General features: G+C 50.3%; 1 long non-coding RNA gene across 1 annotated transcript in view; it reads right to left on the minus strand.

Annotated features, from left to right (window-relative positions):
* Positions 1-15,061, minus strand: part of LOC139262292 (uncharacterized) — a 99,999-nt gene that overhangs the window by 48,153 nt on the left and 36,785 nt on the right. The gene's annotated exons all lie outside the window — the stretch shown is intronic.

The raw sequence follows: 15,061 nt of genomic DNA on the forward strand, positions 1-15,061 counted from the left end.
AAAAGCTTTTACAGATATCTAAAACGGAAAAGAGTGACTAAAGTAAGTGTTGGTCCCTTAGAAGATGAGAAGGGGGATTTAATAATGGGAAATGTGGAAATGGCTGAGACCTTAAACAATTATTTTGCTTCGGTCTTCACAGTGGAAGACACAAAAACCATGCCAAAAATTGCTGGTCACGGGAATGTAGGAAGGAAGGACCTTGAGACAATCACTATCACTAGGGGGGTAGTACTGGACAGGCTAATGGGACTCAAGGTAGACAAGTCTCCTGGTCCTGATGAAATGCATCCCAGGGATTAAAAGAGATGGCGGAAGTTATAGCAGATGCATTCGTTATAATCTACCAAAATTCTCTGGACTCTGGGGAGGTACCAGCGGATTGGAAAGCAGCTAATGTAACGCCTCTGTTTAAAAAAGAGGGCAGACAAAAGGCAGGTAACTATAGGCCGGTTAGTTTAACATCTGTAATGGGGAAAATGCTTGAAACTATCATTAAGGAAGAAATAGCGGGGCATCTAGATAGGAATAGTGCAATCAAGCAGACGCAACATGGATTCATGAAGGGGAAATCATGTTTAACTCATTTACTGGAATTCTTTGAGGATATAATGAGCATGGTGGATAGAGGTGTCCTGATGGATGTGGTGTATTTAGATTTCCAAAAGGCATTCGATAAGGTGCCACACAAAAGGTTACTGCAGAAGATAAAGGTACGCGGAGTAGAGGAAATGTATTAGCATGGGTAGAGAATTGGCTGGCTAACAGAAAGCAGAGAGTCGGGATAAATGGGTCCTTTTCGGGTTGGAAATCGGTGGTGAGTGGTGTGCCACAGGGATCGGTACTGGGACCACAACTGTTTACAATATACATAGATGACCTGGAAGAGGGGACAGAGTGTAGTGTAACAAAATTTGCAAATGACACAAAAATTAGTGGGAAAGTGGGTTGTGTAGAGGATACAGAGAGGCTGCAAAGAGATTTAGATAGGTTAAGCGAATGGGCTAAGGTTTGGCAGATGGAATACAATGTCGGAAAGTGTGAGGTCATCCACCGTGGAAAAAAAAATAGCAAAAGGAAATATTATTTGAATGGGGAGAAACTACAACATGCTGCAGTGCAGAGGGACCTGGGGGTCCTTGTGCATGAATCCTAAAAAGTTAGTTTGCAGGTGCAGCAGGTAATCAGGAAGGCGAATGGAATGTTGGCCTTCATTGCGAGAGGGATGGAGTACAAAAGCAGGGAGGTCCTCCTGCAACTGTATAGGGTATTGGTAAGGCTGCACCTGGAGTACTGCGTGCAGTTTTGGTCACCTTACTTAAGGAAGGATATACTGGCTTTGGAGGGGATACAGAGACGATTCACTAGGCTGATTCCGGAGATGAGGGGGTTACCTTATGATGATAGATTGAGTAGACTGGATCTTTACTCGTTGGAGTTCAGAAGGATGAGGGGTGATTTTATAGAAACATTTAAAATCATGGAAGGGATAGACAAGATAGAGGCAGAGAGGTTGTTTCCACTGGTAGGGGAGACTAGAACTAGGGGGCACAGCCTCAAAATACGGGGGAGCTAATTTAAAACCGAGTTGAGAAGGAATTTCTTCTCCCAGAGGGTTGTGAATCTGTGGAATTCTCTGCCCAAGGAAGCAGTTGAGGCTAGCTCATTGAATGTATTCAAGGCACAGATAGATAGATTTTTAACCAATAAGGGAATTAAGGGTTACGGGGAGAGGGCGGTTCGGTGGAGCTGAGTCCACGGTCAGATCAGCCGTGATCTTATTGAATGGCGGAGCAGGCTCGAGGGGCTAGATGGCCTACTCCTGTTCCTAATTCTTAAGTTCTTATGAGTCAATGCTGGGCCACCAAACATGCGACCTGGCAATTTCCTTCATTATGACAATGCCTGGATGGGTACGGTGTAGGTCGCGTATAAACATTTCCCTGCCTTTTTTTGGCAAAACCACGTGATTACCCCATAAGAGACAATCCAACTGGATGGACATTTCAACTTTGCGTCGGTGAAACGGTTTAATTTCATCTTGTATTTCCCTGGGAACGGCCAGCCAGTTCCATTTCGAACAAAATCTTTACTAATGAAAGCACAGGATCCTGGCTAGTCTGGGTCCTGATCTGGAGAGCCGTGATGGGTGACCCCTCGCTCTCAAAATCCTTCATGACCAGTAGCAAGTCTGCAGGCTGCGCCATTTCAACCCCGGTGGTGGGTAATGGTAGCCGGTTGAGAGCATCGGCACAGTTTTCAGTGCCTGGTCTGTGGCGGATAACATAGTCATAAGCAGATAATGTTAGTGCCTATCTTTGGATGCGGGGCGAAGCATTGGTGTTTATGCATTTCTTCTCTGAAAACAGCGAAATGAGCGGCTTGTGTCGCAGCACGTTTGCACATTCGCTGGAGGTGCCCCATTGTTGCGCAGCCTTTGCACACGTAGTGCTTGAATCGATATTGATGGGCCCGATGATTACCCCCGCAGCGCCAAGACGGTGCTAATGGATTCACATTCACCCCCAATGGTGGACTCTGAGTCATCACAGGTCTTGCAGCCGCAGACGTATAGGCCTGCCAGCGACGTCATTTTATGCACAGTACTTGCCGGTGAGCTTCGATGTTGAGAAAATATCTGTTTGGTGTTATCGTCCGTGGCCATGCATGCCTGGGCGATCGCAATGGCCCTGCTCAGGTCGAGAGTTTCGGCAGCCAGCAGGTTAAAAGAATGACCTCGTGGCTGATGCCAAGCACGAAAAAGTCCCGCAGCATTTCCCCCAATGCAGCTCCAAAATCGCAAGGTCCCGCGAGGCGTCTCAGATCAGCGACATAATCCGCCACGTCCTGGCCCCCGGAGCAATGGTGCATGATCACGAGGATACTCTCCTTCGGCTTGAGGTGGTCCCGAACCAGCGTGTACAACTCTGTATATTCCTTCTCCATTGGTTTTGTCGGTGTGAGCAGATTCTTGATGAGGCCGTATATTTTAGGCCCACAGGCGGTGAGAAGAACCGCCCTGCACTTGACCATGTTAATGTCTCCTTCCAGCTCGTTGGCCACAAAGTACTGGTCGAGACGCTCGATGAAGGCTTCTCAATCATCACCCTCTACGAATCTCTCTAAAATTCCAACAGCAGCCATGGTTGCGTGAAGGTTCGTATTCTGTTCCTTGTCGCCAATTGTTATGTATAGAAGAACTCAACTTAGTGTGACCTTAGTCTTCTTTATTCAGCAGAGGAGGACTAAGGGTTAATTAGGAGGTGGAAAATAGAGTTTGAGATTAAGCTTGCAGGGAACATAAAAACTGACTGCAAAAGCTTCTATAGATATGTGAAGAGAAAAAGATTAGTGAAGACTAATGTAGGTCCCTTTCAGTCAGAATCAGGTGAATTCATAATGAGAACAAGGAACTGGCAGACCAATTGAACAAATACTTTGGTTCTGCCTTCACTAAGGAAGACACGAATAACCTCCCGACAATACTGGGGGACCGAGGGTCTAGCGAGAAGGAGGAACTGAAGGAAATCCTTATTAGTCAGGAAATGGTGTTAGGGAAATTGATGGGATTGAAGGCCGATAAATCCCCAGGGCTTGATAGTCTGCATCCCAAAGTACTTAAGGAAGTGGCCCTAGAAATAGTAGCTGCATTGATGGTCATTTTCCAACATTCCATGGACTCTGGATCAGTTCCTATGCACACGTAAAGGAGAGAGAAAACAGGGAATTATAGACTGGTTAGCCTGACATCGGTAGTGAGGAAAAGCTGGAATCAATTATTAAAGATATAATAGCAGTGCATTTGTAAAGCAGTGACAGCGGTCCAAGTCAGCATGGATTTACGAAAGGGAAATCATGCTTGATAAATGTTTTAGAATTTTTTGACAATGTAACTAGTAGAGTGGATAAGGGAGAACCAGTGGATGTGGTGTATTTGGACTTTCAAAAGGTTTTTGACAAGGTCCCACACAAGAGATCAGTGTGCAAAATTAAGGCACATGGTATTGGGGGTAATGTATTGACGTGGATAGAGAACTGGTTGGCAGACAGGAAGCAAAGAGTGGGAATAAACGGGTCCTTTTCAGAATGGCAGGCAGTGACTGGTGGGGTACCGCAAGGTTCAGTGCTGGGACCCCAGCTATTTACAATATATATTAATGATTTAGATGAAGGAATTGAATGTAATATCTCCAAGTTTGCAGATGACACTAAGCTGGGTGGCAGTGTGAGCTGTGAGGAGGATGCTAAGAGGCTGCAGGGTGACTTGGGCAGGTTAGGTGAGTGGGAAAATGCACGGCAGATGCAGTATAATGTGGATAAGTGTGAGGTTATCCACTTTGGTGGCAAAAACAGGAAGGCAGATTACTATCTGAACGGTGACAGATCAGTAAAAGGGGAGATGCAACGAGACCTGGTTGTCATGGTACACCAGTCATTGAAAGTGGCATGCAGGTACAGCAGGCTGTAAAGAAAGCAAATAGCATGTTGGCCTTCGCAGCAAGAGGATTTGAGTATAGGGGCAGGGAGGTTTTGCTGCTGTTGTACAGGGCCTTGGTGAGACCACACCTTGAGGATTGTGTGTCTCCTAATCTGAGCAAAGACATTCTTGCTATTGAGGGAGTGCAGCGAAGGTTCACCAGACTGATTCTCGTGATGGCAGGACTGACATATGAAGAAAGACTGGGTCGACTAGGCTTATATTCACTGGAATTTAGAAGAATGAGAGGGGATCTCATAGAAGCATATAAAATTCTGACGGGATTGGACAGGTTAGATGCAGGAAGAGTGTTCCCAATGTTGGAGAAGTCCAGAACCAGGGATCACAGTCTAAGGATAAGGGGTAAGCCATATAGGACTGAGATGAGGAGAAACTTTTTCACCCAGAGAATTGTGAACCTATGGAATTCTCTACCACAGAAAGTTGTTGGCTAAAGGGATCAGGGTGTATGGAGAGAAGGCATGACTGGAGTACTGAAGTTGCATGATCAGCCATGATCATATTGAATGGTGGTGCAAGCTCGAAGGGCCGAATGGCCTTCTCCTGCACCTATTTTCTATGTTTCTATGTTTTTATTACAAGTCCAGAGTGCCTAAACAACATGGCAGCCAACCTTTTATACTGGCCCTGCACGCGTGTGCAGGTGACCATTAGGATTCCAACAGACGCGCCCTCTGGTGGCAAGTATTATATAGGGCCCAAATTTCGGCCTCAGTTGCTCCTGATTTTTTGGAGCAACTAGTGTCGAACGGTGTATCTTAGAAATTCAAATTCTCGCCATTTAGTTTGCTCCAGTTCTAGTCAGTTAGAACAGTTTCATTTTGGAACAGAATTTTTTTTCAAAATGGGGCGTGTCCGGCCACTTACGCCTGATTTCAAAGTTTCGGCAGTGAAAACTTACTCCAAACTAACTTAGAATGGAGTAAGTGAAGATTTTTGTATGCTCGAAAAAACCTTGTCTACACTTTAGAAAATCAGGCGTAGGTTACAAATCAGGCGTAGGGAATGGGAGGGGGGTTTAAAGGGAAGTTTACAAACATTAAACACTTCAATTTTACAAATAAAGAGCCATCATCAATAATAAATGATAAAAACATCAATAAATCAACCAATAAATCAATCAAAAAAAATTAAGAAATATATTTTTTTGAAATCAATAAATAAAGCATTTCCTACTTACCGACTGCAGCACCGGGAGCCCTCCAACAGCGTGCTGGGATGCCCCCCCCCCCTCCGCCCCCCCAGTGTGTCTCTGTCAGTGTCTCTATCTCTCTGTCTGTCTGTCTGTCATTGTCTGTGTTTCTGACAGTGAGGGGAAGGGGAGAAGGGGGCAGAGGGAGAGAGGGGGGGCAGGGGGAGGGGAGGGAGGCAGAGGTGGAGGGAGGGAAGGGGAGGGATGGGGGAGGGGGGAGAAGGGGGAGGGGGGAGAAGGGGAAGGGGGAGAAGGTGAAGGGGGGAGGAGGAGAAGGGGAAGGGCGGGGAGGAGGAGAAGAGGGGGGAAGGAGAAGGGGGGAAGGAGAAGGGGGGGAAAGGAGGGGGGAGGCTGAACGGGGAGGGGGGGAGGCTGAACGGGAGGGGGAAGTGGGGGGGAGGCTGAACGGGCCAGGCCCAGCAGCCGGGCCCAAGACTTCAGGCAGGGCCCGTCCCCAGCACCAGATTTACAGGTAGGTGGCGTTGGGTCGGGTCGGGTCCGGGGTCGGGAGCGCGGGTCGGGTCGGGGGGAGCGCGGGTCGGATCGGGTCGGGGCCGGTCCGGGGATGGGGCGGTCGGGAGCACGGGTCAGGTCGGGGGGGGCGAGGAGGGAGGTCGGTTCGGGTCGGTTCGGATCGGTTCATGTCGGGGGCGGGGGGAGGGAGGTCAGGTTGGGTCGGGTCCGGGTGGGGGGGGGGGGCGGTCGGGAGCGCGGGTTGGGTCGGGGGGGGGGTGGTGGGAGGGAGGTCGGTTCGGTTCGGGTCCGGTCTGGTCCGGTCCGGGGGCAGGGGGGGTGGGGGGGGAAGCGGGAGTCGGGTCGGTGTCGTGGTCAGGAGAAAGCAGGAGCTGGGCGTGGGAGGCAGCCTTATGCACGCAGCCCCAGTGAGGCCATTCGGCCAGGGCTAGGGGCTGCGTGCTTCGGGCCCCTCCCACACAGTTTTGGGCGCCTGGAGCTACTGCACATGCGCGCCCACTGTAGCGTGCATGTGCAGAGGTCCCAGCACTGTTTTCAGCGCAGGGACTTAGCTCCGCCCCCTACAGCTCGTACTGCGCCGTGCCGAGGGCCAGAGGACCAGCAGGGAGCCGGAGAATCTGGAAGGTTTTTTTAGGCGCACTTTGTGGCGCGAAAAACGGGCATCCAGGTAAGGCGTGGCCCGAAACTTGGGCCCATACTTACAGACATAACACCTCCCATACTTAATAAGATAGTATAGTGTAGGCCCAAACATGAAGAATGGCCATTTGGGTAAGATTTGGGAGGTCTGCTGACACCCATGCAAGTGGAGCTCAACACAAATCACTACCTGCAGGAAACCAGGGGTGAAGGAAAGAAACTTTAAAATGAACACTCTTGAAAAACCATTGGTTTCACCTAAAAATCAAAATTGTGTCATACAGATTGGTTTTGTAATAGAACTGTAAGCACTTTCGTCTGTTCTCCGTTTGCCTAAACAGGTTTCTCAAAAGGCAATGAATCAATGGCATTAGACCCTGCACTATTGTGGAAGACTAAAAAATTCAAAAAGCATGAACAATAATTTGTCACAAAATGATGATATGTGGATTTATGTAAATATTACAGGATTTATCTGGTGGCAAAGGACACCTGAACCCTGAGATGCTCCACCAGAGTGGCTGGACAAAGGCTCTCCCCTGTGATTTCTTTTGTGGTGAGCTGTCAACTTCAGCCAAACTATCTGACAGGACACAGGCCGGAATTTTCCCAGCCCTGCGAGAGCGGGTTTAGAGGCGGGCCTGCTGTCAAAATGGCCTTGATTGACAGTGGGTCAGGATTCCGCTCTGAACCCGCCTTCTTGTGAGTTTCTGACCTGTCATGTCTGCATGCGGATTGCAGACCCGACACTAAGCAGTGGGCCACTTCATTAAGGTATTTAACAGGTAGCTTGGTGCTATTTAAGGGGATTAAAAGCAGTCACTTATAATTTTATCAACTTTTTGACGGGTTTGTCATCCTTCGAGGAACACACCAGGTAAGTGGAGTCAGGTTGTCAGTGACTCTCTGTTGCTTTGCAAAGAAGTTTATGCAAGATGGCCACCGGGTTGGCAGCTCCCTCGGGTGCTCCCCTGCCAAACAACCTTATCCTTGCCATCTGTTGCCATCCGACACCTTTTCACCCCCAATCTCCCCCATTCCACTGTTTAAACTTGCCCTGTTCTTAATAGGCCCTAATAGGGGTGCATCTCTTACCTAAAAACCCTCAAACACAAATCCCACAAATTTGGGCCTACCTCAGGCGCGAAACCTTCCCTCTGAACCTCCAGCCATCGGCGACGACCGGACTATCCTCCAACCAGCGGCGACCGAGCCTCCTGCCGCGACCGAGCCTCTTCCCATCCAGCGGCGACCTGGACCTCTTCCCTCCTTCAGCGACTGGACCTCCTCTACTTCAGTGGCATTCGGACCTCTTCTCCCCCACACTCCTCACAGGCTTTCCTCACGCTCCCGACTGGACGTGGCCGACTCAGCTGCTCCACCCGATCCCCAACAACGCCCGGTGAGCCTCCGATCACAAGTTTGGGCCTACCTCACGCTCCCCACTGGACGTGGTTGACTCAGCTGCTCCACCAGTGGCGATCGGGCCTCCTCCCCTCCAGTGGCGGCTGGGCCTCTCCTCCTTCAACGGCGATCGGGCCTCCTCCCCTTCAGCGGCAACTGGGCCTCTCCTTCTCCACTGACGACCTGGCCTCTTCTCCCCCAGCACGTGGTAAGCACAATGGCTGTGGCCACCCTGGCCTCCTTCCACTCTGAACACGAGTGGACCACTGACCTTCCCAATCCTGCCCCAGTCAAACCTCGGATCACCCACCATCTTAAGGAAAGGGCACAACTCAGTGCCGAGCTTGCGGCCAATATCTCGCCGTAGGCAATTAGGCTCATACAGCAGTACCCGGACTCCCGTCGTCTTGGACCCCCTTGCCACTGGATCAAGACCTTGCTCAGCTAAGCCCATGTAGTAGCCGGTGTGCAACAGCCACCCCACATTAAAAGAACTCGTGTACAGGCATCTTCCACTCCTTTAACATGAAGTTCGGGACCTAGAATGTCAGGACCCTCATGGACAACTCCAACAGTGACAGGTCGGAATGCCGCACCGCCATAGTTGTCCAGGAACTTAGATGCTTCGATGTCGACATCACCACCCTAAGTGAGACCCGGCGGGCAGGGGAAGGCCAGCTCAAATAACAAGGTGGAGGTTACACCTCCTTCTGGAAAGGGAAACCACAGGAAGAACGCCACCTCCACTGAGTGAGTTTCGCTATCAAAAATTGGTTGGTCGACCGCCTCAAAGACTCCCCCTGCGGGATTATCGAACGCCTCATGATTCTTCGACTCACCCTATCCTGGAATCAATGTGCCACAGTCATCAGTGCGTACGCTCCGACACTTGATGAGACCAAAGAGGGTTTTTACTCCAGCCTCGAAAAATCCCTGTCTCGCCTCCTTGTGGACGACAAACTGATCCTCTTCGGTGACTTCAATGCCAGGGTCGGCAAGGACACAGCCCTCTGGGGAGACGTGAATGGCAGAGAGCGGGTAGAGAAAACCAACTCCAGCGGTACCTTGCTCCTGACAAAATGTCTCGAACATGACCTTGTCATCACCAACACCTTGTTCCGCCAGAGGGACAAATACAAGGCATCGTGGCAACACCCTCGCTCCAAACACTGGCACTTGCACCGAGCCAGGGATCGCAAGGATGTGCGCATCACCCGTGCCATTACAGCAGCTGATGACTGCTGGACGGACCACCGCCTAATCCGTTCCATCATTAACATCAGCATAGCCCCAAAGCGGCGAGGGCAGCAGAAGCAGTGCCTCAAAAAAGTCAATGCCGGGGCACTTAAAGATCCAGCTAAGAGAATCCTATACAGTCAGCGCCTCATTGCTAACCTGGCGTGCCTTGATGACCCCAAGACACAGAATGCCCACAGCGCTTGGTCTGCCCTCCAGGCTTGCATAACCAGTGCCTGCAAAGAGATGCTCAGTCACCCAACCAGGAAACGCCAGGACTGGTTTGATGAGAATGACTCGGGGATCCAAGAGCTAATAGATCGCAAGCGCAAAGCATTTCTGAGCCTAAAACAACAACCCAACTCGGGAGCAGCAAGGTAGCATTACATAAGGCTCAAGGCCGAGGTCCAACAAAAAACTCGGGATCTAAAAAGCAGGTGGTGGATGGAGAAAGCACAGGAGATACAGCAGCTGGCCGACAGCCATGATGTGTGAGGATTCTTCACCGCAGTCAAGGTCACCTATGGTCCAAACACCCAAGGCCCCACCCCACTGCTGGCCAAGAATGGGGAAACACTCATCAAGGACACCAAGGCAGTCAGAGCCCGCTGGAAGGAGCACTTCCAAGATCTCGTCAACCGAGACTCTGCCTTTGACTCAAGTGTTCTCTACTCCATCCCGCAGCATGCTTCCCACCACCACCTCAGCAAAACCCCAACACTGCACAAGATAGAAAAAGCCATAAGACAGCTTAAGAACAACAAGGATACGGGAGCGGATGGAATCCCTGCTGAGGCACTGAAGTAGGGCGGAGAGGCACTGTTGGTGTGAATGCATGACCTCATCTCTTTCATCTGGAGATAGGAGAGCATGTCGGCAGATCTCAGAGATGCAGTAATCATGACTATCTTTAAAAAAGGGGACAAGTCCGACTGCGGCAACTACAGAGGAATCTCCCTGTTATCAGCCACTGGGAAAGTCGTCGCGAGAATCCTGCTCAACTGTCTTCTCCCTGTGGCTGAGGAGCTCCTCACGGAGTCACAGTGCAGATTTCGTCCCCTACCGGGTACAACGGACATGATTTTTACAGCGCGACAGATGCAAAAAAAATGCAGGGAACAGCAGCAGCCCTTGTAGATGGCCTTCTTTGACCTTACAAAGGCCTTTGACACTGTCAACCACAAGGGTCTATGGAGCGTCCTCCTCCGTTTCGGCTACCCCCAAAAGGTCGTCACCATCCTCCGCCTGGTCCACGATGACATGCAAGCAGTGATCCTTACCAACGGATCCATTACAGATCCAATCCACGTCCAGACCGGCATCAAACAGGACTGCGCCATCGCACCAACCCTCTTCTCAATCTTCCTCGCTGCCATGCTCCACCTCACACTCAAAAAGCTCCTCGCTGGAGTGGAACTAACCTACAGGGCCAGCGGGAACCTGTACAACCTTCGTCGTCTCCAGGCCAGATCCAAGACCGTCCCTGATATGTCCTTACTATACAGTATAAATGCACACGAGATCCATACTTGAGAGAAGGTCACTCTGTGACCAGTTACATTTATTACCAAGACCTCAAGTGATGAAGGCGGGTGAAGCTTCCGCTTTTAAAACTGAAAGTCCAGGTTAGGAATCTCTCCCACAAGTTCATCCCCTTGTGGTCAATGTTCTCAGGGTGTACAACTTAGGTCAGCTTATACATGGGTTACAATGATAGTTGAATACATGACATCACCTCCCCCCCCCCCCAAAGTCTTATTGGGATCACAGGTTAAATCTCTCTGGTGGTTTACGCTCCCTTGTAGAGCGCCTGAGTTGGGGCTCCGGTTGTTGGGCGCTGGCCTGAGTGTCTGCTGTTTGCGGTGCCTCAGGTCTGTCCGGACTGCCCACAGTGACTGGGCTCTCCTCCCTTTGGTTCCTGTGTTCTGTCACCTGTGGTGGAGTAAACTCTACGTCATGTTCTTCCTCTGCTTCTTCTATGGGGTTGCTGAACCTCCTTTTAGTTTGATCATTGTGTTTGCGGCAGATTTGTCCATTGGTAAGTTTAACTACCAAAACCCAATTCCCCTCTTTGGCAATCACAGTGCCTGCAAGCCATTTGGGCCCTGCAGCATAATTAAGGACAAAAACAGGGTCATTGACATCAATACCCTAAGGGGATCAAGGGGTATGGAGAAAAAGCAGGAAAGGGGTACTGAAGGAATGATCAGCCGTGATTTTATTGAATGGCGGTGCAGGCTTGAAGGGCCGAATGGTCTACTCCTGCACCTATTTTCTATTTTTCTATGTTTCTAATACATCGCGCCCTCGCATTCCTGTCATGGTAGCCACATTGTGACTGACGCCTGCTCTCAACAATTTCTTTCATAGTAGGGTGTATAAGGGATAACCTGGTTTTGAGCATCCTTTTCATTAGCAGCTCTGCGGGTGGAACCCCTGTCAGCGAGTGTGGTCGGGATCTATTGGCCAATAGGAGGCATGATAAGTGGCTTTGTAGGGAACCCCCCTTGGATTCTGAGCATCCCCTGTTTGATTATCTCCACTGCTCGTTCCGCCTGGCCGTTTGAGGCCGGCTTGAAATGTGCCGTTCTGACATGGTTGATTCCATTGCCTGCCATAAAGTCCTAGAATTCAGTGCTTGTGAAGCACGGGCCATTGTCGGTGACCAAGACATCCGGTAGACCATGGGCGGTGAACATTGCCCGTAGACTTTCTACCATGGCAGTGGATGTGCTTGAATTTAAAATGGCACACTCATTCCATTTGGAGTAGGCGTCTACTACAACCAAAAAAATTTTTTCCATGAAAGGACCTGCGTAGTCCACATGGATGCATGACCATGGCTTGGCGGGCAGGACCAGGGGCTAACGGGGGCTTCCTTGGGTGCATTGCCCAGCTGAGCACACGTGTTGCACCTGCGAACACAAAGTTCCAGGTCTGCATCTATCCCTGACCACCAAACGTGTGACCTGGCAATTGCCTTCATCATGACAATGCCCGGGTGCTCATTGTGAAGTTCTCTGATAAACACCTCTCTGCCCTTCTGGGGCATGACTACTCGGTTTCCCAACAGTAGGCAATCGACCTGAATCGAGAGTTCATCCTTGCGCCTGTGAAACAGTTTAAATTCCTCAGGGCATGTCCTGTACGTGGCTGCCCAGCCCCCATTCAGGACACATTTCTTAACTAAAGACAGTAGTGGGTCTATATTTATCCAACTTTATTTCTGATGGGCTGTCACATGTGAACCTTCGCTTTCGAAAGCTTCAACAGCCATGACCATCTCAGCATCATGCTCAGTTGCCCCCTCAGTAATGGCTAGTGGGAGCCTGCTGAGTGCATCAGCGCAGTTTTCAGTGCCCGGTCTGTGCCGAATTGTGTAGTCATAGGCGGCTAACGTAAGTGCCCACCTCTGTATGCGGGCCGATGCATTCGCATTTATGGCCTTGTTTTCGGCCAAAAGGGACGTTAGGGGTTTATGATCTGTCTCCAGCTCAAATTTCATGCCATACAGGTACTGATGCATTTTTTTTACAGCATATACACATGCTAGCACTTCCTTTTCTACCATCCCATAGCCCCTTTCTGCCTGGGACAGACTTCTGGAGGCATAAGCTACCGGCTGTAACTGACCCTTGGCATTCACATGCTGCAACACACACCAGACCCCATAGGACGACGCATCGCACGTTAGAACAAGTTTCTTATACAGGTCATATAACGTTAACAGTTTGTTGGAGCATAACAAGTTGCGTGCTCTATCAAAAGCCCTTTCCTGGCTGTCCCCCCAGACCCAATTGCGACCTTTGCGTAGGAGCACATGTAGCGGCTCTAACAGCGTGCTCAATTTGGGAAGAAAGTTACCAAAATAGTTCAGGAGCCACAGGAACGAACGCAGCTCCGTCATGTTACGGGGTCTGGGTGCTCTCTGGATCACTTCCGTTTTGGATGCAGTAGGTCTGATCCTGTCTGCTGCTACCCTCCTCCCCAGGAATTCTACCTCTGGAGCTAAGAAGACGCACTTCGCCTTCAGTCACAGCCCTTCCCGGTCCAGTCTGCGTAGCAGCTCCTCCAGGTTGTGGAGGTGTTCTTCACCCGTGACCCGTGACGAGGATGTCGTCTTGAAAAACCACCGTCCTTGGAATCGACTTGAGGAGGCTTTCCATATTTCGCTGAAAGATCGCAGCGGTGGAACGAATCCCGAACGGACATCTGTTATACTCAAACAACCCCTTGTGTGTCGAATGGTGGTCAGCTTCTTCAACTCACTCGCCAGCTCCTGGGTAATGTAAGCTGAGGTCAGGTCCAATTTTGAAAAAAGTTTGCCACCGGATAGCGTTGCAAAGAGGTCCTCCACTCTTGGTAGCGGGTCTTAGAGTGACACCCGATTGATGGTGGCCTTGTAATTGCCACATATCCTGACTGACTCATCCGCCTTGAGCACCGGCACGATTGGGCTCGCCCAGTCACTGAATTCGACTGGCGAGATGATGCCTTCCCTCAGCAGGCGGTCCAATTCGCCTTCTATCTTTTCCCGCATCACGTACGGCACTGCTCTGGCCTTGTGGTGTCCTGTCCTGGCCTGGCGTCCGGTTTTATGTGAATCACGACCTTGGCCCCCATGAAAGTGCCGATGCCGGGTTGGAATAATGAATCAAATTTGTCCAGGACCTGTGAGCATGATATTCGCTCCACAGAAGAAATTGCATTGACATCGCCCCACTTCCAGTTCATGACAGCAAGCCAACTCCTCCCCAGTAGTGCGGCACCATCCCCCAGGACAATCCAGAGTGGCAACCTGTTCTCCGAATCTTTGTGGGTCACAACTACCATGGCGCTGCCTCGCACCGGAATGATCTCCTTTGTATATGTCCGTAACTATGCATCAATTGGCAATAATTTTGGCCTCCTGGCCTTGGACACCCACAACCTTTCGTTTGATACTCATCAGGGACTGGCTGGCCCCCGTGTCTAGCTCCATTAATACTGGGATGCCATTGAGGAGTACTTTCATCATTATCGGTGGCATCCTGGAATATGAACTGTGTATGTGCTCCATATGAACTTGCTGAACTTCAGCTTCCAGCGATTTCCCCCAGTATTCATTTGGCCTCGTAGGGCCCGTCCTCCTCGTACATCAACCTGGCCGCAGGCTTCCTGCACATGTGCGCCAAGTGACCGCTGACGTTGCAGTTTCTGCAGGTATATTGCTGATACCTGCAAGCTCTGGCTGGGTGTTTACCTCCACACTTCCAGCATGAGCTGGAGGCCCTATTGTTGGCAACAAAAGGTCCATTACCAGTCAATCGTCTCTGACTGTATCTGTAACTGTCCTTAAGCGCACCATTAACAGGTGTTGATGGCCCCATTACCGACCACATTGTCCATTGCGATGGCATGAATCGCCATTTAGCTAGCCATTGTCTCTGTTGAATTCCCCCTTTGGGTTTGACTACATGCTGGGGCATGTCCGATTGCCCTTTTCTGCCTAGAGAACTGTGTGCCGCGTTAACAATGTTGCCTCACTGCTCGTTTGCTGCATTTGAGCCAAGATTTTCGTCATACATCATTCTGGTCTCTTCCTCCCCTGAGATGAATGTCTGGGCTATCAGAGCCGC

The sequence above is a fragment of the Pristiophorus japonicus genome, chromosome 4 (assembly GCF_044704955.1).
Source record: "Pristiophorus japonicus isolate sPriJap1 chromosome 4, sPriJap1.hap1, whole genome shotgun sequence".
NCBI lineage: Eukaryota > Metazoa > Chordata > Chondrichthyes > Pristiophoridae > Pristiophorus > Pristiophorus japonicus.